This window comes from Hipposideros armiger, unplaced genomic scaffold (genome assembly GCF_001890085.2).
Source record: "Hipposideros armiger isolate ML-2016 unplaced genomic scaffold, ASM189008v1 scaffold_20, whole genome shotgun sequence".
NCBI classification, from domain to species: domain Eukaryota; kingdom Metazoa; phylum Chordata; class Mammalia; order Chiroptera; family Hipposideridae; genus Hipposideros; species Hipposideros armiger.
This window is the reverse complement of record NW_017731370.1, coordinates 663,848-690,202: the sequence shown is the minus strand read 5'-3', so window position 1 is coordinate 690,202 and position 26,355 is coordinate 663,848.

The window sequence follows — 26,355 nt, the reverse complement described above, 5'->3', positions numbered from 1 at the left end:
GGTTAGGGAAGTTTTCAGTCATTATTTCTTCAAATAAGTTCTCAATCTCTTGCTTTCTCTCTTTTTCTGGTACCACTATGATGCGAATGTTGTTTGATGATGCTTGTTGTTATCTCAGAGGTCTCTTAAACTATCCTCATTTTTTAAAATTCTTTTTTTTTCTTTTGCTGTTCTGATTGGGTGTTTCCTGCTACCTTATTTTCCAAATCATTGATTCAATCCTCTGCTTCATCTAGTCTTCTGGTGATTCCTTCTAGTGCATTCTTCATTTCAGGTATTGTATCCTTGACTTCTGACTGGTTCTTTTTTATGGTTTCTAAGTCCTTTTTATGCTTGTTATCTCTTTGTTGAAGGTCTCACTAAGTTCCTTGAGCATCCTATAACCATTGTTTTTTAACTCTGTTTGTGGGAGATTGCTTGCCTCCATTTTGTTTATTTCTGTTTCTGGAGATTGTTCCTGTTCTTTCCTTTGGAATGTATTTCTTTGTTAACTCATTTTGTTTGCCTCTCTGTTTCTATGTATTAGGTAGATCTGCTACATCCCCCAGTCTTGGCCAGATGGCCTTATGCAGTAAGTGCCCTGTGGAGCCCAGTGGCATAGTCTGCCCAGTCACTTACACTGGCTGCACCAAGAGTGTCCCTTGTGTGGGTTGTGTTTGCCCTTCTGTTATAGTTGAGCCTTGGTTTCTACTGGCACATCAGTGGGTGGGATTGACCCTCAGGCTGATTGGCTGTGGGGTTTTGCCTTGTCCACAGCTTACAAGCTGTTGTGTGGAGGGCTTACTCCACTGAGTGGGATTCAGCCTGGGGGACTCTGGTTTCTGTTGAGACTGCCCTTTAGATGTGCTGCTTGTGGGGCTAAAAAAGCAGTGCTCTGTTGTGGTCTGAAACCAACCTCCAAGTATGTTGGTTCTAGGGCCTTTTGAGAGGGGCCCTAGTGCAGGCCCAGGTCATGCAGTGTCTGTGACTAGCCAAAAACTACTTGGTAGGAGCTACAATGTGATCCATCATTGTTCACTGATGGTACTAACCCTGGAGCCACGTGGGAGAGACCACACTGTGAACCAAGGATGTCTGCTACCAATACTGGGCTTGGGGTTGCTGCACAAAATGTCAGGACACCCCCAAGGCCTGCTGCCACCTCCTAGCTCCCTTAAGGTTCAGCCACTGATAAAGCCTCATGCAGTATGCAAGTTGGGTGAAGCAAGATCTCAGGGAGTCACTAGAGTAGGAAGAATTGTCATCACCAGGTTAATGTAAATTTTAGTTTGGTGCCAATACTGAGCCTGAAGTTACTCAGCAAAAGTCTTAGAGCATACTGAGGCCAGTTGCCACCTGCCCTGGAGGTATGGTCTGTGGGACTTTGATAGTTTTCCAAGAAAGAGTGAAATTCAGGTGGGTTGGCTGCTTTTGGAGAAAGTGCCTCCAGCATTGGGGGTGCTGGATGGGTCAGGGTCCCACTGAATCATCAGGGCAGAGCTACAGAGCTCACCAGAACAATCAGATTCAGATTTGGCCATAAGCATTGGGGGAGGGCTCAACACAGGAAAGATGGTGCCAGCCTGGTAGCTGCCCTGGAGAAGGACACTTCACAGGGAAAATGCCAACTGTTCTCAAACTCAGTCTGCCTCCCATATGTCTGTGATACACACCAAATTACTGTCTATCTTCTGGAAATCAAGGTGTGTGCCTAGGAGTGAGAAAGTCTGTTCATGGGCCCTTTCAGAGAATACCTGGGTTTCCTGCCACCTTCCATCACACCTGCATTGTCAGAATCCCCATTGTTTGTCACAGCCAGATGTTGTGGTGTCTACTCTTCCAAGCACAATTACTCTGGGCTGGAGAGGCTGTTGTGGGGCTGAGGGTCCCTCACTCCTCTGATTAGAATCTCCATGGCCAAGATATCGCTCCTGTTTCTCAACCACCACACAGAGGTTTGGGGTTAGCCAGTTCAGTGCTTCTGTACCTCCTACCAGTCTCAATGTGGCTTCTTCTTTATATCCTTAGTTATAAAACTTTTGTTCAGCCAGACTGCAGATCGTTCTCCAGGTTGATTGTCCTATAATTTAGTTGTAATTTTAATTTGTTAAATGCCATGTTGGATCTCCCCCAGATTGTGGTTCTTGAGTTTCCTTTGTTTGCATGCATTTTGGAATGTGCTGCCCTGGTGAGGAACCATCTTGTTTTATTCCCATTTGCATCTTCAGCACAGAGCAGAACTCAGATGCATATGAGGTTTTCAATAAATATTTCTTGAATTAAATGCACTGTTAGGGTGATTGGCCATAGATATTTGGTATACCAATGCCATCAAACATTTTACTACTGATAAAATTTATATGAAACACATTATATTTTAGGAAATTTATATACATTAAATATCATGTGACAGATAAACATGTATCACCTAATACATGATTTATACATGTGAAATATATGCTATCATACACTTATACACATTCTTTTGTATACATATAGATTGTTCTGATTCATAATATTTATGGTTGTTTGCTTTTTGTTTCTAAACAAGTGTTAAAGCCCAAAACCTTTCTTGGGATTTGAATTCTCACATCAGCATTTTATGAAACCATAAAATAGAAACAGTTTACCTTCTGACCTTTACCATTTCTAACCTCCCCTCTGCTTTATGACATTAAAAATAAACACACATATGACATGAATTATATTTAAACTTCTGGGCAACATTTTTTAGTAAGTTACAAAAAGATGTGATTCTAGTTTACAAAAAGTGATTTATAATAGTTCTAGAAAGCTGAGCTGACATGCAACCAGTTGGTAGTTAAAGAAAAAAAAACTACCATTTATTACCAAGCTCTTTAATTTAGCTAAAAGTATGTTTGTAATAGGATAATGTTGAGAAAGCCTCAAGAGTCATAAATCTATAAAAACCTTGCAGTAATACATAATTTTTCATGATTCATGATTTTTTAAACATGCAACACACCCTTCTTGATTATGATTCCTATCATTTTTTTTTCAAGCCAGAAGTGTAATTATGGCAATGAAGCTAAATAGTATATATTCCAGAGTTACTGTCCATCTGACTAAATACTTACCAAGGCTGTTCTTTCTTTCTCTGGCTGATGACACTTTTACTCTACTGAAAGAAATAATTGCTACTCCCTAACCTATTTTTTACATTCCCTTTTTCATTTTCTGTTTCAATGAAACAACAGAATAAATGACCAACTTTGATTTTGCTACTATTTACAAGAGATTTTAATATTTTTAATGTGATAGAATGTAGGAGTTTTACCGTTTGTAATAGCAGGAGAGCTGTGGATGAGAAAACATAGGCTAATAACACAATAAATAACATATCTAAAGTAATGGAACTAATTGCTATCCAGCTACAGATTGTAGAATTTCAGAAGCAGCAGTGAATTAAGCAGGCAAGTCCCATGGACTCTTGAAAACAAGTTTTTTAAGTCAGTGATATATTGGAAGGAAGTAGAGGGTAATGGTTAAGAACATATACTTTGAAGTCAAACATTCTTGGGATGGAATTCCTGCCTTCTCACTTAGCTATGTGATACTTGGGCAAGTTACTTAATTTCTTGTGCTCACTTGTGCCAATCTGTGAAGTGATAGTGACTTAGAATTTAGGTAAAGATTTTACGTGACAGTGCCTGACTCATTCTGAGCAATGGATAAAGGATGACTAGTGCTGTTTGTTTGTTGTTATTTTCTTTTCTTATGCTTTGGCAAGTATTGATAGAGTAAGTAAGAATGCTTGTATGAAATTTAACAATTTGCGAAGCACAATGGTGGGTGTTACTTCTTAATGCTTCAATTTTTGCTAATTATAAGTGTCGTAATACACTGTGCGTTATCTTTCTACATGCCACATTGCATGCAGTTTATACAGGTGACTTGTTCTGTACCTGGTGACAGCTGCCTTGACCTTGTCTCATTTTACAGCTAATTTTTTTTTATATTCCTGGAAATAACAAGTTTTCCATTTTCCCTGCCATTTCCCTGGCTTAGAATGTGATGTCATCTGCCATTTTTCACTGGTTCTATCATACCATCCTACTGGCTATCCTTTTTTTTAGTATTGCTCCCTTAAATCTATTACCTGTATAAGAACCAGAGCAATTTTAGTGAAGCACAATTCAAATTATGTAACCTCTAGGTAAAACCCTTTCAGAGCACCCCAAGCTCCCTCAGAAGAGTGATATCCAATCATGATGTGGCTTTTTTCTGCCATCTCCTATGTTCTTCAAGATAGGTTATGCAGAGGAGGGAACTGAGGGTCAGGGGGCCTCGATAATTAACCTGAGGTTCACAGGTAGCAAGTGACAGAACCAGGACCGCACTCCAGGCTTCCCTGCTCTATAGTGCAGATCTGAACAGTGATTACAGAGATCAGGGGTCAGCAAACTACAGCCTGTGGGCCATATTCATCCCACTGCCTGTTTTTGCATGTGAAGTTTTATTGGCACATAGCCACCCCCATGCATTTACAGATTTCTGTGGCCTTGTTCATACTGCAACAGCAAAGTTGAGTGGCTGCAGCACAGACTGTTTGGTCCTCAAAGTCTAAAATATTTACTACCTAGCCCTTTACAGAGAAAGTTTGTTTGCCCCTGACATAGATCATACTTGGATTCAAAAGAGTAAAAATGATAGATCCCAGGACATTCACAGTGAGGAGCTCTGTGATTAGTCTTCTGCCACTTTAATGAAGGTGGATGAAATGTTGCCTTACAACTAGAAGAATCTCTCAACTACTAAGAGCTGAATATACTAGGTGATTTTAACTGCTTAGATATCTACTGGAAAAACAGCTTGACAGGATACAGATTGTTCAATCAGTTAATTTTAAAGGGCTGCTGACAGTGTTTAATGTGGAAGAGGTGGGAAACGAAAAAGATGGCAGGCCTCCTCTACCTGATTGTGACCAAGAAAGAACAGAAGATTGCAAACAAGGTGGGGTATGTGATTTGTAAGAGGCAGAGACTGTGAAATAAATGGCAGAATTCAAAACACTAAGGTTGGGGATTAGAAAAAGCTGCTGAACAAAGCATGAATTTTAAGAAAGTGAACTTGAGTTCAAAATGCTCTGAGCCAGAAATGAGTGGATATTTGTATAAATATGTGCACAATCACCTGCTGAATGCACTCAAAAAGTTTTCATTTGACCTACTTGGAGGGAAAAGTTGCAACACACAATCATTCAGAAAAATTGACCAGTTGTTTAAGTTAAATGTGCCAAAATTCCAAAAAGAGCTAAGAACAAATACTATTTCTCAGAAAGGCAAGCTTTTGTTCTTTGAGAGGTATTTTGCCTTTGGGACTAGAGGGCAGAGAGGCAACAAGCACAGGTGGTGATAATGCATTTGCCAAGGACTGAAATAAGCCATGTTTGGCATGTTCCAGGAACATGATGATGGTTAAGCCTTAGACTTGGATATGGTTCTCCTTCCAAAGAATTCAAAGTATGGAAAATTATGAAATGACATTATTGTTTCCTGAGAGAATAAGTATAGTTTCCAACTGCTATCATCTGATTTACTTCCAGGGAATAATCTGTATGACCTGGGCTTATCTTGCTGATGTCCTTGTGTAGTGGTGTTCAAAGAGAGATGAGAGCGGACTTGTGATGATCTGTATGTTTTTTTGGATGAAGACATTGAATAGAAAGATGATTTCCTGCTTGGTTCCTTCATTCATGATTTAATTAACTTTCATCAAGAACCTGATGAGTGTCCTGTACTGGACCAGGGGGCACCAAGATGAATAAAGACTTACATCAGGGAGAATATGCAGAAGCAAATTATTGCCATACAATTTGATGGACACCGAGGAAGCACCCAGGCCAGAAGTTGGTTGAGGGGTGAGAAAAAATGAAGTGGGCAAGTGAATAGAAGAGGTTTAGAAATAGAGCAAAGACACAAAACTCGTGTGACCAGACTCCATTGTCCTCAAAGTAAATTGTCTTTGAATGGTGAGATATTTCCATGCATTTTGTGGAAAACCAAAAAGGACAGCAATGTTATTGCCCTGTATGCAAGATATGCAACAGAAGAACATATGAGCATGTAACATGTGGCCTGATTCTCCCTTCTGTGTGGGGGCTGTGTGTGTCTCTTTCATCACCCTTCCCATGTGCTCTCCAGCAGTGTTCAGTTGGTTTCAGAGACAAATAAACCACCCTACTGCTGAGAGCAGATTCCACTGCTGGTGCCAATACGCAAACTTCCCTGGCTTTGTCATTAGTGTTTATTGTTACTCCAACAGCAACCACCATTTATTGAGTATTTACTATGGACCAGGAATGTGCTTAGTACCTCTATCCATTGCTTGTTTAATCCTTACTTTAATCCTATGAAGAGTCATTTTACCCAGTTTTCAGAAGATAAATTGAGGCGTAGATTATTAAACTAACTTTCCCCAAGTCACATGGCTGACTTAGTCTGCCACGTTCCAGATATTTTTAACCTCTGTCGTGTGTTTTCTTTCCTTTTTTAAAAAATGATTTGATAAAGGCGCTCTGTGGCTGAGCCATGTGATGATAACTACCTGTGATGGAGAAACAGCCTTTTCCTTCCTATGTAAGGAAAATCCTAGCTCTTCCCTTGTGCTTCTTCCCTGTTAGTCTTCTTTACTGTTCACACAGACACTGCTTCACTTCTGACACTCTCGTCACCAAACGTGTGGAGGTTTTCCCCCACACCAAGCCATTTTATGCAAAACAAGCTGGGTGGCCTACAATGAAACTCAATCCTAATTCTATCTACCTGGAGATAGTGTCAGATCCCACAAGTTAAGGGCTTCTCCCACAAGACTGCTTCCATCTCATTTCAGATGCCAATCACAAGGAGGTCCCTATGACTTCTGTTCTACTTGGCTACAAATTAGAAGTTCCCACAACTCCCTTCTCAGGTTCAACTAATTTGCTAGAGTGGCTCACAGAATTAAGGGAAACACTTGCATTTATTAAAGGATATGATAAAGGATACAGATGAACAACCTGACGAAGAGACACATAGGGTGAGGTCTGAGAGGGTCCTGAGCATGGGAACTTCTGTCCCTGTGGAGTTGGGGTGCATCACTCTCTTGATGTGGATGTGTTTGCCAACCTGAAAGCTCTCTGAACACTGTACTATTGGGATTTTATGGAAGCTTCCTCATGTAAGTATGATCAATCGTTAACTCCATTTCAAGCCCTCACCCCTCTCTGGAGAATGGGGGTGGTGGCAGGTCTGAAAATCCCAAACTCCTAATCTTGACTTGTTTTTTCTTTAAACAGCCCCTTTCCAGAAGCTCACCCAAAGTCTCCTCATGAGAACAAAAGATGCTCCTAATGCTCTTATCACTTAGGAATTTATAAAGGTTTTGGGATATATATATATATATATATATATATATATATATATATATTACTGTAGACTTAGATTCTTGGGATATTAGGGTATAAATTAGGGCATAAGAAGTGGAATCTAGGTCTGGGATGTAGTTGGTCCTTTCCAGAGTTGTCTGGGTTACAGCAAGACTGTTTCCATTTCTCTTATGCACTTTGGAATGGCCAGGAAAATTAAGTGGGCATCACACGCAAATATCACTGTTTTCACTGAGTTTTATTTTTTTGTTTTTTTGGTTTTTGTTAGTTGAGCAATCCTTCCATCTGTCGGCAGCTGAACGGCAGCTCAGCTCGGGCCAGGACTCGAACCGCTATTGCTCAGAGCTCGTACTCTTGAGTGAGCTCTTCACCAACTGAGCCACTCGACCGGCCCCTGAGTTTCATTTTTAAAAGGACAACTTATAAAACTTTCAGTGATCACAGGCAAGGGATTTGTTATGCCTGACAGGGAAAGGCCAGCCTTTGTAGAACACTCCTGACTGGAAGATACTCAGCTTGAGCAGTCTTTGGACTATCAGATGCCCGTTGAAGTTTGGGACCTCTATTCAGCCCCTGCCTACTGCAAGCTCTTGGAAACTCAAAGTGACAGCTCCTTCCTTCATTAATATTCATATTCTGTATTGAGCACAGGTTAAAGGGAGAGGTTAAATCACAACCCAGAGTTCTCAGAGCCAGAATTTGACCATATTGAAACTTAATACATAACCACCCACCAATGGTTCTGTGGATAGAACCTGACACCAGGGGAGATCTGGAATATGGCCAAATGATTTCATTTGATTGATGTTCTAAAATATTCATTGTTTCAAAGAGGCTGGTAGGATTTCTCTCACCTGTGAACTGGAAAAGTTTATATTCTTAATTATTCTACAGTTGGTGTTAAGAGGACTCAGAAGTACAAGAGTAGGGGAGTGGGCTTCGACATAAAGTATTGAGAGATTTAGGCAATAAAATTAGGCCACTGGATAGACCTCTTAGAGTTGGCTTAGAGGATGAGGAATCTTGATAAAGGAATCTTATAAAGGATATATTCTTGAAATTATAATAGGAATAATAACAAAAATAAAATTTATCTTTGAATAACAATTTATATTTTTCAAAGAACTTTCATTGAACAGATATCCCTAGGTGCCAAGGCTAAAACACTGATCTTCTAGAATTTACCATCTAGTAGACTATTATTTGATTGCCTTGAGGCCTTTTCCAAATTTCAGACTGTAGTTTCTTACTACTCTTTGAGGGAGTGTAGTCAAGTGCCATACTCATATTACTGATGAGGAAGCGAAGCAGTGCGATCATAGAACTAAGAAGTAGCAAAATCCTCACTACACACAAGTATACTTGACCTGAAAATTTATGCTCTTTAAAAATATATATGTAGGGCCGGCCAAGTGGCGCTTTGGTTAAGAACTGGCTTGGGATACCAGAGGGGCCCCGTTTGGATCCCACATATGAAGGCCAGTGACACTGCCCTCCACAGCTAAGATGCTGAACAACAGCTCAACCTGGAGCTGGGCTGCCATGGGTCTCCAGTGACGGCATAGGCTGCAGTCCCCTGCTGCAGTGGGCTGCCATAAGCAACCATGTGTAGCTGGCAGCCAGCATGAGTGGCCAGCAGCTGCTGTGAGCAACCATCCAGAGGCCGGCGACTGATCTGCCTCACCCGGGAAGAGCACAATGATGGTGCCAACTTGGGCCAGTGAAGCAACGTCTTCCACAACTAGACTGAAGAACAAAAGGATAGCAGCTTGTCTGTTCCCCCTTCCCCCAATTCCGCAGCGCTGTTGCCATCCCCCAATTCCCCAATAAAAATCTTAAAAAAATATATATATATATATATATATCATCATAAAACCTTGTCATTGTAACCTTTTTTTTATTTTTTTTTATTTATTGTTAGTTTCAGGTGTACAGAACAATGCAATAGTTACCCTTTTCACCTTCACAAAGTAACAACCCCCCACCCCCCATCCACTGCCTGTAACCATTTTTAAGTGTTCAGCTTTATGGCATTAAGTATATTCACATTGTTGTGCAATCATCACCACCATCTGTCTCCATTTTCTCAAACTGAATCCCTGTACCCATTAAACAATAGCTTTCTATTCTCCTCTTTCACTCCCAGTCCCTGGCAACAACCATTCTACTTGCCAATTCTATGAATTTGACTACTCTAGGAACTTTATGTAAGTGGAATCACACAAGAGTTGTCCTTTTGTGACTGGATTATTTCACTTAGCGTAATGTCCTTAATGTTCTTCCATGTTGTATGTAGCATGTGTCAGAATTCCCTTTCTTTTTCAGGCTTAAAAATATTCCATTTGATGTATATAGCACGTATTTATTTATTTATTTGTCGACACTTAGGTTGTTCTACCTTTTAGCAATTGTGATTAATGCTGCTGTGAACATTGGTGTACAAATATCTGTTCAAGTCCATGCTTTCAATTATTTTGGATATATATTTAGAAGTGTAGTTGCTGGAATATATAGTAATTCTATTTTTAATTTTTTGAGGAACAGCCATATTGTTTTCCATAGAGGCTGCATCATTTCATATTCCTGTGCTTTTTGTACTACAACAACATTGCCTTGGAATGATGAATGAGAGAAGAGAGAACACTGAATTGTAGCAATGCTGATCTCATCCTTCCATTGTGTATCAGCTTAACCAATATTGTTTCATATGGTTTCTGATGGTTTACAAGTAATGTTCTTCCTTTGCTCCTCTAAAGTATGTTGAATAAAGAGGTATGTTTAACTTTTCAGTACGCTTTAAGTATGATGAAATGTCAGGGTTTTTGAGGTATCGAAACAAATAGCATAATGTCAGCATTTAGAAGCTCAGTATTTGCAAAATGAGTTGCTTTTGTTTTCTGCCAGGCACCCCACAGCATGTTTAACTATGGGGTATGATAGCTGTGAATTGTGTGTCTAATTTGCCTCAGACCCAAAAAACCTCCAGCAGAAAGTAGCACTTGTTTATTATTGCTTTGTTTCTACCATTTTGCTTGTTTCTACCATAAAAATGTTCACTGGGAGTTGAAATGAAAACTTGTGGATAAGTACTCAGTTGGGTAGCCTTGAGATGAATGTCTCTATGAGCTTGTCTGTGTGTGTGTGTGTGTGTGTGTGTGTGTGTATGTGTGTGTGTGTGGTGGGGGGAGGGGTGAATAGCTCCCAAACAATTGTATTTTGTAGACCTTTTCCCCCAATTTGGTAGGCTCTGAGGTGACCCACAGTGAGTCAGGCCCTGTGTAATCCCCTTCCCTTGAGTAAAGGCAGAATCTGTGACCTACTGCTAGCCAATATAATGTGGCAAAGGTTAGGGATGTAATTCCCTTGATTAGGTTACCTTAGATAAGACTCCCTCTTAGTTCACTGGAGGACAGATTCTCCTGCTGGCCTTGAAGCTGCTATGTTGTGACAGGTCCACATAACCCAGAAGGGGTAACCTCAAAAGATGAGAGTAGTTTTTAGTTGTCAGCAAGGAAGAAAATGGGGAACTCAGTCAGTCCTACAATCACAATTAATTCAATTCTGCCAACAATCATATGAGAGGACTCCAAGCTCCAGAAAGGAAAGCAGCCTGGTCAACACATGGATATAGAATTGAGAGACCCTGAGCAATGGACCCAGTTTCCTGACCCATAGAAACTGGGAACTTGTTAAATGTGTTTTTCTTTTTAAGAAAACGAAATGTATGTGTTAGCATATATGCCTTTTAAGCTGCTATACGTGTGGTAATTTGTTACACAGCAATAGAAAACTAATACAGTCAGGCACATTTAGCATCACCTTCCCTTTCTCTGCTTGTTCCTTTAATGTTTGTATTGATTCTATTGTACCTTTTTCCTTCTTCTGTGGATTCTGCCAGATGACACTGTCAATTAAGATGCCCTGGTTTCCCTCAGCCAACAGGAAGGCACATGATCCAACCAGGCCAATCGGATGTTTTTTCGTGGGAGTCTGAGTATTGAGAATGACAAAGAGGCTGCATGTTTTTAAAGCTGATTCATCCCAGCAGCGTTACCCTGAAGCATTCTTGCTACTAGTTCTTCTGGAGATTTTCTACTTTCTGTCTTTGCCAATTCTGACTCTTCAGCTTTCTCTTCCGTTCTGTTAAGCTTCACTATAATTTTTCAAATAAATTCCTCTTCTGCTTAAATTAGAGTCTGATGTTCTCTGTTGCAACCAAAGGTTTCAAATTGAAATATATAGTCTTGTCACAATCTCGAACATTTTTTTCTCTCCGGGTTGCATTATGGCCTTCTTTCTAAAAGATCTTTCCCATCACTAATTATTGCTAATGATTTTGTTCCCAAACCACCCAGGGGTTAAGGAGAATTTGGATCATTGATATGATAGGATTGTGTAATTAGAAGACTGGAAAGGAGACATGAAAACTGTCAATCTACCTTTTTAATTTTAAGTAGGACAATATTTTTTTGATTAGGTATCATAAAGAAGATACTTAGAAAGGATAAATCATCAAGATGTATATTGTGTGTAAAGATGAAGAAATAATTTTTTTCCTTATCTTCAAAAAAATGGAGGTGGGGGTGGGGTGGGTACAGAATGACCTTCAGCAGTGAGTTTTCTAATTTCTTAGAGAGAAAGGAAATGTCAGTTGGAGATGCAAGTTTTCTTAACTTTTAAAGCTGAGAGTATAAAGATGTTTAATTCCTACTCATAGATGCAAATATCAAAGACAAAGGGGGAATCTTGAAGGAAATAAAAACTCCAGAATAGGATTAAAATAAGAATTGAAAAGTGGAAAAGGATTGTAATTTGTCATCGGATTTGTGTTTTGACTCACTTCTCTGATATAAAAACCTTCTTTCTTTCATGATAAAAGTCTATGTGAAAGGTGTTACAAAGTTTCTCTCCTTTTATATTTAATCACAAAGTGTAAAAGTTCAGATTATATTCTTTATAAAGAAGTTAAAATAAGACTGTTAACATCATATCAACTATGATAAGGCATTTTTTTCTTTAGTTTAATTTATTTAATTAGGATTGAGGGATTTGTCACTGTTGTCCTAAAATGACCATATTAAAACTGTCCTGGCAAATTCTCTGCTTGTGCTTTGGTGAGATTTCAAAAAATATAAAGAACATTCAATGCTGTTATAGTTGGGAACACATTTGAGATTGAGTTTGTGTGTCTATGAGAGTGAATGCACCTATGTGAAGAGGAAGATGTAGAGGGAAAAATCAACAGTTGGAGAGTAGATTTTATGAAACTTTAGTGGGTTTAGCCTTTCTCTGGGGCCAGTTTTAGCTGAATTCTAAAGTACTATATAAAATGCTATATTGCCTATTTTCCTACTGCAAAAACATAGTTGAGGTTTTGTTTTAATATTGCTAAAAGAAATGAATTGATGTTTTCATAATATACCCTTTTGAAACGTAAAACTGAACATGGTCCTTTACAAGGTTTCCTTCTCTTCCACACACTTTCTAGGGTAGATTAAAATGAAATCAATCTTAGAGCTCAGGAAATGTCAAAATCTCAAATGGGCAGTTCTTGACTTTGCTGTCAGATTGTTTCTTCTTGGAAATACTGGTTCTCACTCCCATTTCATTTTGACAGTAGAGAATTGATTGTCTTAAGCATGTGTTCTCTGTGCCACTCACCATGCTTCCCAACCCCTGATCAACCCTGGCCATCATGAAATAGATGACTGCTCATTATTCAATGTGTTTGGGGTTGTCAGAATGTTAATAATTAACTACATGAAGAAATAAAGTCATAATGAAGTACATTAATTTCATATAGCTGAGGCATGTTGCCTGAGAATGACTAAAGAAGACCAGTGAAGCAAGTCTCTATCACGCTTCAGTTCTGTGTCTCAAGATACAGACAAAGTCAATAGGGATTGGCATTGGGGCTTTGCTTATTAGTTTCATATCATATATTATGACTGAAAAATTTGAGACCCAACAGGTGAATAATGTATTGTACACTTAAAATTTGTTGAGAGAATAGATCTCATGTTAAGCATTTTTTTTGGCACAATAAAATATCAATTAAATTTTTAAAAGAAAGATCCAACAGGTATGGAAATGGATTACATTTAGTATGGAAATGGATTACATTTAGTTTAGAAATGTTATATACATGTTTATTCATTTGAACAGTAGCTTGAATACTCTCAGTGTAGTTTAACACCCGTAGTTTAGCACCGTCTTCCCCTGTGAATTGGCTCCATAGAGTTAATACTGCTCACTTCACGTTAACTGGACAAAAGTCTTTTGTACTTGGAGATCTGAAGTTGTCGCTTTCTAGCTCTTTGTTCTTATTTAGCCCTGGAATCAGGACTCTTGGAATGAAACCTTAGTGAAGGATCAGTCAATGCCTTTTTTCAAAGGACCCTGTAACTACATCAAAGTACTGTTCAATTTTTGTGGTGATTTCACTGAGAGATACTCCTACCAAAACCAAGTCTCTCAGGAAATAACAAGTGCTATTTTATATTGCACCAAAAATGAAGATATACCAGTGCACAGCCTAGCTGCTTTTTTAGAATCACCATCCAAACAACTGCTAATTTAAACCTAACTTCTTAAGCCAAATTTACTTGTATCTGGAACTATTACTAACTAAACTTTGATGGAAGTACTGAAACCTGATTATATTCCCTATTTCCTAAACCAATGAGATTTCTTCTTGAAGCATGCATCCTCAGTCACAAAGGTAAATCTCAAACTTCTCTTTTTCCCTTAAAGAGTAGTCTCACAATCCTCAGACATTTCATTGTATGTTTAAGGTGTAGAGCAAGTCAGTGGTATTTGGGATGCATCTATTCTTTCTGAAGGGATTATTTGATCTTTTCTTCAAGATTGTTGAGAAAAATGTCATTCCTAAAATCAGTTTCTTCTTGTTTACACCTACTTTAATACTTTGTTGGAAATGCAGCCATGTCTGGAGAGAATTTGGCATTGCTTCCATCAAACAGAAGAATTGAGTTATTTACTCAAAAACAATTTTTTTTTATAGGAGTATGCACTGACATGAAAGAACATCCACATTTCATTCTGGGAATGGAAAGATGTAAAACAGGTTTGCAGTAAAGCATGTGGGGATGTGCATATGTGTATCAAACTCCACCCAATGTGAAGGGCCGCCAGTGTTTAAAATCCTCAGGAACAGGAGTAATTAATGTCCCCTGTTGCCTATGAAAATCACACAACCTGGGAGTATTTCACCCCTTTGTACCATTTGGAAACCATTCCTGGCCCATGGGGATTGATATATCAGGAGGAGTGGTCTCTTGCCAGCCTATTTTGCAAGTTTTGCCTGGTTAATTTCACTGACCACCTCCACCCTTCATCCCATATCATTTATTTAGGTTAAATATTTTGGCAGCCTCTTCTGCTTTGTGCTTATCTTTTTCTTCCTATTTACAAAAATCCGTCTTTCCTCATGAGCAAGACAATTTATGTAGTGTGTACATCTGCACCCAGCTGGCTCTGCTGTTCTACAGAGGTGCAAACAGTGCTGTGATCTTCACACACAGGAGTGTCAATAGACAGTAGTGAGGATGACACAGCATCCCAAGGGACAAGACTGCAAAGATTTTTATCTTTACTCTAATACAAGTACATGGTTAGAAAGTACATTGTAGAGAAAATAAAAGGAAAAGAGATTCAAGCTTAAAGTTTCCAGCCAATCTTGTCCACAGGAAAATATTTTAAAATCCATTCTATCCATTTGACAAAGTGTACGTATCTTCAAGGAAGGAATTGAAGCCCATGAAAGAATGACATACTCTGGTATGTTAGACAGATATAAGACAATAGCATAGAGCACTTTGTTAATATTTGGGTAACTAAAGATTTGAAATACTTAGATGCAAAGCATGTGTTAATATATGGAAACTAATGGAAATTATCAACAACCTTGATGTTTGACACAGATTGACAATGTGGCCCTTGATGCCACAGGAGGTGACCATTGCTGGTATAGATTCTGACAATTACTTGGATTATACCATGACTTTATATTTAATGTGAATTTTATCTACTTAACAGTCTGAGCAGTTGCTCTTTTGCCAACAGTTTCGCTTGCACATATAAGTAAACAAGTGTATTTATCACCCTTGGGATCAGAATGTGCTAATAAAGTTGCTGCTGTTTGCATTTTAGATTTGTTTTGATGGCAGACACATTCTAAATTAAGTAAGAATGGTTTGAAAGAAAGAAAAGTCATAGGTATTAATACAGTTGTCACCAAACAGGTTCAAAAGATGGTACATGTTATCTTTGTTATCAACATAATCTAACTCTCAGATTGAGTTTTCTAAGGAGTGTGTGTGTGTGTGTGTGTGTGTGTGTGTGTGTGTGTGTGTTTTCCAGCACATGTACTACCATTTCCTTCCGAGGGGGGTTTTGATGTCACTTTTCTTTTTTCTTTTTTTTTTATTGTTTAAGAATAAAATATTCTTTCTTAAATTTATTTTTTAAATGTTTATTAAAATATACCTAACATACAATTTATATTAGTTTCAGGTGTACATCATAGTTATTCAACAGTACCCACCTGGCACTATCCAGAGATATTACCACATTATTGATTATATTCCCTATGCTAAAGAAGTGATCACCATGATAAGTCCAGCATCCATCTTATACCATGCCACGCTATCACAATATTGTTGACTATATTTCTGTGTTGCATATTATATCCCAAGACTTATTTGTTTTATATCTGGAAATTCGAACCTTTTATTCTTCTTTGTCTTCCCCCCTTTTTCAATTTTTCAAATAGAGTTGACATTCAGTATTATTTTATATTAGTTGCAGGTGTACAGCATAGTAGTTAGACATTTATATAATGTAGGAAGTGATCCCCTTGACTAGTACCTACCCGACACTGTACATAGTTATTACCATATTACTGATTATATTCCCTATACTTTACATCTCCGCAACTACTTTCTAACTACTAATTTGTATTTCTTAATCCCTTCACCTTTTTTTTACCCTGTCCCCAACCCCCTCCCATCTATCACCCCCAGAGATCTAGTACTCATTTGACACCATATATAGATATTACAATGTTATTGACTATATTCCTTATGCTATACTCTACATCCCCATGACTACTGTGTAACAACCAATTTGTAAGACTTAATCCCTTCCTCTTTTCAACTACCTCAAATCCCCTCCCATCTGGCAACCTCAAAATGTTCTATCTATGGTTTGTTTCTGTTTTGTTTATTTTGTTCTTTAGATTCATTTAAAGTGAAATCATATGACATTTGTCTTTTGCTGTCTGACTTACTACACTCAGCACAGTACCCTCTAGGTCCATCCATGTAGTCGCATATGACAAGATTTCATTCTTTTATAGGGCTAGTGATATTCCATTGTATATATGCCCACCTTCTTCTTTGCCCATTCATTCATTCATTCATTCATTCATTCATTCATTCAGGGACAACCAGGTTGCCTTCATGTCTTGGCTATGTAAACAATGTTGCAACGAACATATGGATAACCACATCCCCTTGAAGTAGCATTTTGGGCTTATTTGGATTAATACACAGAAATGAGATTACTAGGTCCTTCTTTGTCTCTTGTTATCATCTTCGTTTTAAAGTTTGTTTAGTCTGATATAAGTATTGCTACTCCAACTTTTTTGTATGTTTGTTTGTTTCCATTTTCATGAAATAACTTTTTCCATCTTTTTACTTTCAGTCTGTGTGTGTCTTTCTATCTGAATTAAGTCTCTTGTAAGCAGCATATGTAAGGGTCTTGTTTTCCTATCTATTCACCTCCCTTATCTTTTGATTGGAGAAACTTAATTTATTTCCATTGAAAATAATTGTTGATTCCTTGTAATATATTCTTCATTTCTGTGATTGTATTGTTTATTCCTGACTGATTCTTAATTATGTTTTTTATCTCCATTTTTATGTTTCCTATCTCTTTGTTAAAGTTCTCCCTGAGATCTTTGAGCATCCCTATAACCAGTTTTTGGAACTCTGTGTCTGGTAGATTGCTTGTCTCCATTTTGTTTAAGTTTTTTTGTGGAGCTTTGTTCTGTTCTTTTGTTTGGGAAATGTTTCTTTGTGTTCCCACTTTGGCTGCCTCCTTGTGTTTGTTTCTATGTATTAGGTAGGGCTGCTATGTCTCCCAGTATTAGTAGAGTGGCCTTAGTAGTAGGTGTGCTATGGGGTTCAGTAGTGCAATCTTTCTGGTCACTTGAGCCCTGCTCTCCAGGTGTGTCCCTGGTGTGGGATATGTGTATCCTGCTCTTGTAGTTGAGCTTTGGCTGCTGTTTTCACTTTAATGGGAGGGATTGACCCTTGGGCACATTGGTCATGAGGACTGGCCTTGACTACAGTGGAGGAGTTGTGCAGGGGCTAACCCTACAGTGCAGGATCTACCTCAGCAGGACTCTGGTGCCTGCCCAATCTGCCCCTTGGATGTGTCATCCTTGGAGGTGACTAAGTGATGCTCCAGGTAGGTTTGAAGCTGTCTGCTAGGGGTGCGAGCCACAGGGCCACCTGGGAGGGGACCACTGCAGGTCAAGTTCAGCCACAGCCCTTACACCACCCTGGGCCACCTGGCAGGAACCACAAAGAAATCCTCAGATGGCCACCACCTGTGTCATGCTTGGAAGTTCCTTGAGAGGCCAAGCTGTGAACCAAGGCATGCTGCCACTAATGCTGGGCTTAGGGCTGCTCACCAGAGGTACAGGACATGCTCAAGCCAGACCCTATTTGTCTGGGTTCTGAGAACTTTTGAGAGAATCTTGGAAAGCCTGCAGCATGAGCCAAGGCAGGCAGTTTGTACAAAAAAGCCACTGGAAGCAGCTTGGGTGTTTCTGAAAGTTGGTCAGAACAGAATCTCGAATCACCAGGGCATGGCAAATGAACAGTGTTAGCCAGCTTGACAGAGATTCAGATATGGCAGGAGCCTACATCTTGGTGCAGGGAAAGGGAGTGGGTTCATCAAAGAAACAATAGCCCTGCCAGTTCCTCCATCCAGGAAAAAGCTGCCCCTCCAGCCCCTGTCCTGCAGCCAGACATCTCAGTTTCCCCCCCACCCTCCACTGCCCTGTATGTCCCTGCCATCTTTCCAGCTGCTGCCCCAGCATTGGAGCTCTGAGCCAGAAATTCTGTCAATGGGTAAGTCCGAGAGCAGTTCCTCTAAGAAGCGTTCTTGGGACTTACGCTGCCCTCTGTCAGTCACAATCTCCATTGGTTTTCACAACCAGAAATTATGGTGACTTCTCTCTCTGGCACTGGAACCCTGGGTTGGAGAGGGACTGGGACCCCTTGCTCCTTCAGAGGGAACCTTTGCAGCCGAGATATCCCTCCTGATTTTTAATGGTCACAGAAATGGGACCAGCCCGTTCCTCATCTCTGCCCCTCCTACCAGTCTCCAGGTGACTTCTTCTGCATGTTGGGCTTTGGTTCAGCAAGATTTTAGGTGATTCTCAATGTTTTGTAGTTCAGTTGTAATTTTAATGTGGTCATGAGAGAAGGTAAGCACAGTGTTGTCCAGAAGTCTGATGTCACTTTTCAATAAAGTTTATTTTGAAGGTTATTTCAGACTGCAGTGAGGAAAACTGACTAATGAACAAGTATACAGAATCTGCTCATCTATTTTATATAATATTTTATGTATTATTTTATTTAAAATCAGCATTCTGCATATAGTAATGGTGAATTACCTTGTGTGATATACAATATTTATTGAGGCCTGTTTTGCAAATGCTCCCTTATTCAGTTAGTTCTCTGAATGGGCTGAAATGTGATCAGCTTTTCTCTATACACAGTTAATATATTAATATATGGATTAAAACATGTATTTAATCTATTCCTTGACTTTTATCCCTTCATCTTACCATTCTATCATTCTTTGTTTTCCTTTCTGCCCCTGCTGATCATGTAGAAAAAAATTTTATTCACCAACTACTCCCACACATTCATTTCTTAACTTTTTTGCCATCTAGCTTCCTCCTGAAATAGTGGAACACCATTGGCTACGTGATGGCCTACTCCAGTGAACTTTGTTTAGATCATGTCTTCTTTAACACTTGTAACATTCAACAGTGTTGACCACCCTCTTTTAGGTGGTCTCTTCTACCTTACTTGCTGTCAACTGTCACCAACCATTAGCACTACATCTGTGCAAGGAGGTACTGTCTGAAAGCCAGATCTGCTGATATCAGTTCTTTGAGGTTTTTATTTTTCCTGCCTTTCTTTTGGCTTCTCTTGAGTTTCCTGCATATGCTCTTCTTCTGTTTGCCACTTTGATGTAGGTAATCTACAAAGAAAAATAATAAATACTGTTTAAAACTAAAACTGGTTATATTTACTTCTATCTTTTGGAAATGCCATAATACATGGTGTTTGGGGCAGATTGTGCTTGAGTTGAACAGGTGTAGTCCCCTGGAATCTACTATGTGTAGGTTAATTTTTCTTAAGTGTTTGGCAAATGCTCTCTTTTAATCCTTACCATAGCTTATTTGTTATTTATCTCCATTTTACCCATGAACATACTTTGTGTTCATCTCATTGAGAAAGTCTTCTAGGTCATTTTGAAAGACAAGATGAACTGAAAGTGTTTGGCACTACACAAAAAAGATATGACATCAGGGTTCAGGATAGTGAAATATCTCTAACTAGGATGATGACTTCAAAAAACAATTATTTGATAATTAAGTTAGAGTGTTCCTATATCAGGTTGAATGCCATCATTATTATTTTTTCCTTACAAAAAGGGAGAAATTAATATTTGGTCAAAAAACTAACTTAAGCATACCTAATTTCTAATACTCCAAGCTGCACATTTAAATACTCTATTGTTTATATTTTTTCAGTTTCCCATTGTTTTTAGTGTGCCTTTCTTAAGATGCTAATTTAATATTGATGCTTCAAAAAAAATAGAATGACAAAAGAGAACTTAAGTCTTCCTGTTTACTAATTCTCTGCTTTTACCTCAATGTAATAAGCTTCTTTGTGGCTCTGGCATTAAAATACTTCAAAATCGTTATTGGTTCACAGGCCTTAGGTTCTGAAATACAATTTTCTCTATCATCTGGATGTATTGCTATTTGTTTGAAGGCACTTTCCACCATTATTGGTGCTCTCACTAGCTGTGAGAGTGAGACTGTGTGAAAGTTGGGAAGAAAGCCAGTTGTTTTCTCTGCTGCATTACACGGAAAGTTATTCAGGAACATGCCCACTGTGGCAAATTTGCCAAGCAGAATGTTTGTTGCCTTGACATTTTGAACTATCTACTGACATGAAAAGCCAACAGTAAGGTATTTCTATACTTGCTTAGGAATTATTTGATTCAATAGCATTGTAGGACAGAAATAACATTTTGTTTTATTTTTTTTACTTAAAACATAATCCTTTTAGTCAATCAAAGTTTGTGGTGCCAGTGGTATTCATTACTTTATTCAGGTTTCCATCCTTTTTCATCAGTGTAGAGCTTTGTACATGATTCATTCTATGTCTGTCGCTTGTCATTCCTCTGGCAGAAAGATTGTACCTTCTACACATAACCTAAAACTAAACAAGAATAAGTAATGAGCACTCCTTGCCTTAAGAGGGTGAAAACCACAATTTCCTGCTCTGTCTCTGAACTGAAAAGCCACATTTGGGACATATCTGCTGAGTAAATAATGAGGGTGAAAGAGTCTTTACCTCTGCAGCGTGGACTGTAATATGACCCAGTCAAGTTATGACCCACATGTTAACTTTCTAACAAATGTGGTTAGAAAGTCATGTCTACGTTCAATTTGTTTCTCTGAATAATTTAGAGAATAACCTATTGCTGCTCAGTAGGTTAGCCACAATTCAAATATGGTTCTTTGTTTAAATTAGTTAAAAGAAATGAAATTAAAATTCAGTTTTTCAGTTGCAATAACCCCATTATAAGTGCTCAGTAGTTGCATATGACCCAATGTAGATCAAATTAATTTGAGATGTTTTCTGGGGCTTCTACCTGAAGAGATTCTCCATTCCTGATAGATGAGGATAAGAAGCTGTAGTTTTTAGGAGCCTCTGGAAGCCTTGGAGCTGTGGGGACAGCCAGCCTAATGAACAGGCTGCTTTTTCCTGCCTTCCTAATTACCTGTCTGCCATGCTAACTCATTATGTGACCTTCACTTTGAGTCTCAGTTTTTCAAATCTGAAACATCAAATTCTTGGGGAGAAAAGTATGGTAAGTTAGATATTTCCATGACTATTTATTCTAATAAGTCTTTGTTTGATTTACTTTTATTTATACACAAATTGTCATTAAATTTTCGTCTCTTTTTAGACTCATTTCACCTTTTTGGTACTTTCCTTCCCTCTTTTTTCACCCTTCATGCCACTAAAATAGCCACCTACTTAGTCAGTGGAACTGCATTTGAGTGGCAGTGGAGGACGAACAGAAAATTATCCAATGGCAAAAAAAAAATGAACAGATTTAAAAATGTTGATGTGCATGTTTTTTTTACTATAGCAAAGTAAGTTATTGCCAGATATGTTCTAAAGAGATTTTTATTTGAACTTTTAAGCGCTCACATTTAATTTCCTAGTTTGAAGAAACAAGAAAGTAAAGATAAATTTTATAAGCTTTAAAGTAAGAATAGAAGTCTTTGAGTTATAGTTTATTAGAGTAGAAGTACTCTATCTTCTATAAATGCAAACAGATTAAGGGATATTGTATGTTGTCACTAAAAGTAACAACATACAATATCCTTATCAAATTACTTCTAAAAATAGAAAAAATCTATTAAAAACAAGCTGAATATATTTTCCTACTTACCATAATTTTATTTTGTATAATTACTTTTAGTAAATTATCAGGATATGGCTATTCTTATCTTTTTCTACAAAAATGATTATTTAAATATAAATCCATAGTATTAGATTTGTTTTTATTTTTATATTTCTTCCAGTTCTTCAGGAGATTAATCGTTATTGAAATTGTGTCCTTTCCTAACTCCCATTCTTTGCTTTTCACCTCCAGTGGCTTTCTTTGTATTAATGCAGCTAGCTTCTTTCCGGGGGAGAACTGTACTATTTATACTTTGATTTCTTATCTGTGGACTCCATGAATATTGAATAAAATAGCAATGTCAGTATCATTTGAAAAATGCAAGTCTCTTATATTTTGTTCTTCACTATAATTTTCAAGTAGAATTGCAGTTAAGTTAATCATTGATTAGAGTGTCATTAAAGTTGACAGAGGAGGAGGATTTTCTGTGAATAAAAAGGAAATTATTTAGCTAAATAATGTGGCTTTCGACCTTTCACCATCATGCAGCTTATGTGAAACATTTTTAATTTTGATTTGAGAAAGTTTTAAAAAAATCAATTAGTGTGTTTAACCCTATTGAATTAATCCCTGTATCGCAAGCCCCCATTAGTTTTCTTTGGAAAACCTCTCATCTTCCTTTAGAACTGGTATGAATGAGCATGTTAAAATAATTAATTTCTAAACATTATCTTTAAGTTTTGTGCCCCCCATAAAACACATTCCCCAAAATAATTTTAAACAAGGAAGAAGCTAGTTGTTTACTAAGATATCTCTAGATTGTGGCCCCTCTCTCCAAAGTAGGGATAAAGATGAAGACTTTGCACAACTAAATTGGACAAATATGTGATATTCATTAATTCATTAATTTTCTCATTCAAACAACCAAGTTAATCAAGCTCTTGTCACCAACATGAAAGTTTCAGGATGCTTCACAGATTCTACTGCCAGGAGAAAGGAGGGATGTATTACTAATGTCATCTTTCATGCATTTGATAGCCTGAGTGGATCATTTTTTTATATCCCTTTCTCTACAAGATAAAACAATTTTCTGTGATAATCAGTAATAACCATTATTTTCTTGGGGTTTTGTTTGTTTTTTTATTGAGATATAATTTACATACCATAAAATTTACCATTTTACATTGTGCAAATCAGTGTTTTGTTTTGTACAATCACAAGGTTATGTAACCATCACCATTGTCAATTTCCAGAACATTTTATCACCTCCAAAATAAACCTCCTGTCCATTAGTAGTCACTCTCCACTCCCTTCCCCACCACCCATCCTCTGGTAATCTACTTTTTATCTCTGTGGATTTACATATTTTGGACATTTCATATATATGAAATTATACAATATGTGTCCTTTTGCATTTGGCTTCTTTCACTTCTCATAGTATTTTCAAGGTTCAGACATGTTGTAGCAAGTATCAATATTTTATTCCTTTTTATGGCTGAATAATAATCCATTATATAAATATAGCATATTTTTTCATCCACTCCTCAGCTGATGTGCATTTGGATTGATTTCACTTTCTCGGCTATTGTGAATAGTTCTGCTATGAATATTTGTGTACAAATTTTTGAATGAACATATGTTTTCAGTTCTCTTGAGTATAATATACCTAAGAGTGGAATTTGCTGGGTAATATGGAAACTCTGTGTTTTTTTGAGTAACTGCCAAAGTGTTTCCCACAGTAACTGTACCATTTTATATTCACACCAGCAATGTATGAGAGTTCTAATTTGTCCACATCCTTGGGAACACTTGTCATTTTCTGCTTTGTTCTATTGTTGTTGTTGTTGTTTATTATTTTAGCCATTCTAGCCAGTATGAAGTGGTTGGTCTGTTCTTTAGTTAGAAACAACTTTGTATATAAGGATAAATTTAAAATTTAAAAATATTAAAATTCAGTGAAACATTTTATATACGAACAAATTTTTTAATTTTACCAAAATTATTAAATGTTTCATGTTGCACTTAACTCTATTAAATATTAAATGTAAGTAAACACCTCAAGAATTCAAATAGAATAACATAATTAAAGTAATTCAAATTCTGATTCTTCTGTTTAAAAGTAAAAATATGTAGTAGCACATAGACAAAAACTGTGCTTGAATGATTACGAAGAATTATGAGCTTGCTCTCAAAACAAATGCAGGTAGCTGAGTTCACAAGTGGTTTGGGCAGGCCTGTTATATAACTGGGACTTCTATGAATTAACCTTTTGTAGGTATAACTGCTACAATTGTTTAGAACTTAGATCAACAAATGATTTTGGGGAAGAGGAATATTCTATTACTGACATTCTTTAGAATTACAGCACTTGTTAATCATAAAACGTAGACCAAAATTTGTTTGCTTTTATTATTGTTCTTAAATTTTCCCTATATAATATGTTCCCCGATTACAGAAGTCCCCCCTTATCTGTGGTTTTGCTTTCTGCAGTTTCAGTTACCCTTGGTCAACCATAGTTTGAAAATATTAAATGGAAAATTCCAGAAATAAATAATTATACATTTTAAATTGCACTCTATTCTGAGTAGCATGATGAAATCTAGTGCTGTCCTGCTTCATCCTGCGCAGGACAGGAATCATCGTTTTGTCTGGTGGCTAGCCTAGCCACGCTCTATAGGCTACATCCCGTTTGTCACTTAGTAGCTCTATTGATTATCAGATTGACTGTTATAGTATGACAGTGCTTGTGTTCAAGTAACCCTTATTTTACTTAATAATGGCCCCAAAGAGCAAGAGTAGTGATGCTGGCAATTCAGATATGCCAAAGAGAAGCCATAAAATGCTTTCTTTAAGTGAAAGGTTTTCAGTCTTACTATCTGATAATTGGTATTTTGGGGAATTGCTTTCTCCTATCAATAGAAAATGGTGTCCCTTCCAAATTTCCATGATTTACAATGTCTGTGGTAACTTAAAGAGTAGACTAAAACTTGTAATGTTTTCATTACTTTAAAATTAAATTGTATCTTATTATATAAATCTATTAATGTTTTCTCTGGATATGTCTTTTCTTCCCATAACACAATCAAGAGACAACTTTATGGAGTATAAGAGATTATATTTTAATTGTCTATGGTAACATCAAGCTGCTTTTATCATATACTACTGTTTTCCCCTAAAGAAATTCTAGCTTTGATGAATGGGCTCAGGTTACAGGTAGAAATCATATATATTATAATTTTCTTTTGAAACTCATTATTTTAAGACAAAATTAGGTTTGAATTTGATTTTGAATGGAAATGATGCATTTGAACCTCAGGATAATTTGGATTATATCCCATTTCTCTCTATTAATATAGATTCATAGACTCTTCATGTGTAGTCCTTTTGTACAGTATTTGAAGGATGGTCATTCTATATAGGATGGTCATCCTATATTTGGGGGTTATGCTTTTTTTCATCTACTTTTTAATTGCCATCTCGTTGAAAAGTGCTTGATTGAAGAGAGATGATTACACAATAAAATCACCAGTAACATAAATGGTTTATGATCATTTTTATGTTTCTTTCTTGTCAGTTTAGATATTTGGGGGTTTAGGAAGAGAAGAGACTATATATCCTTCTGTTTTAGTATATTTTGTAAATTAGTTTTTCTCTCCTGCTGTGTTTTAACAAAAAAAGATAAAGATGTCAGAGTCAAACTATATTTATGTTTTCAGTAGACAAAAATGATTAAATAAGCTGTCGTATTAATTGAATATTATTTTGGAAATATTTTTTAAAAGCTTAAATTTATATTTAATATATGAATTGAAGGAAATGAGAACATATAAAGATTAACTTCTTAGTATTATAATCCTTAGAAATACACTGCTAATTTACCTTGTTTTTTGAGACTTTTAGCTCCTAACTATTTTGTTTAAATTTTGGAATCTTACCAATACCATTTCTGTAGTATATTTAGTGAACACACTGGGACTAACAGAATGGAATTGTCTTTCCTTCGTCTTCCTTCCTAACCAATAAGCTGCACGGATTTACATGGCATGGCTCACATAACACAATAGAACGATTCCTGAAAAATTGAATTCAACTTTTTAATTTTGTTTTTTGTTTTTATATTAAATTATTTTTTATTATGAAATACACATTTTTTAGAATTAGTTTCAGCTGTACAGCACAGTGCAATAGTTATACTTTTTACCCCTCAAAGTGACAACACCCCTCCCCCAATC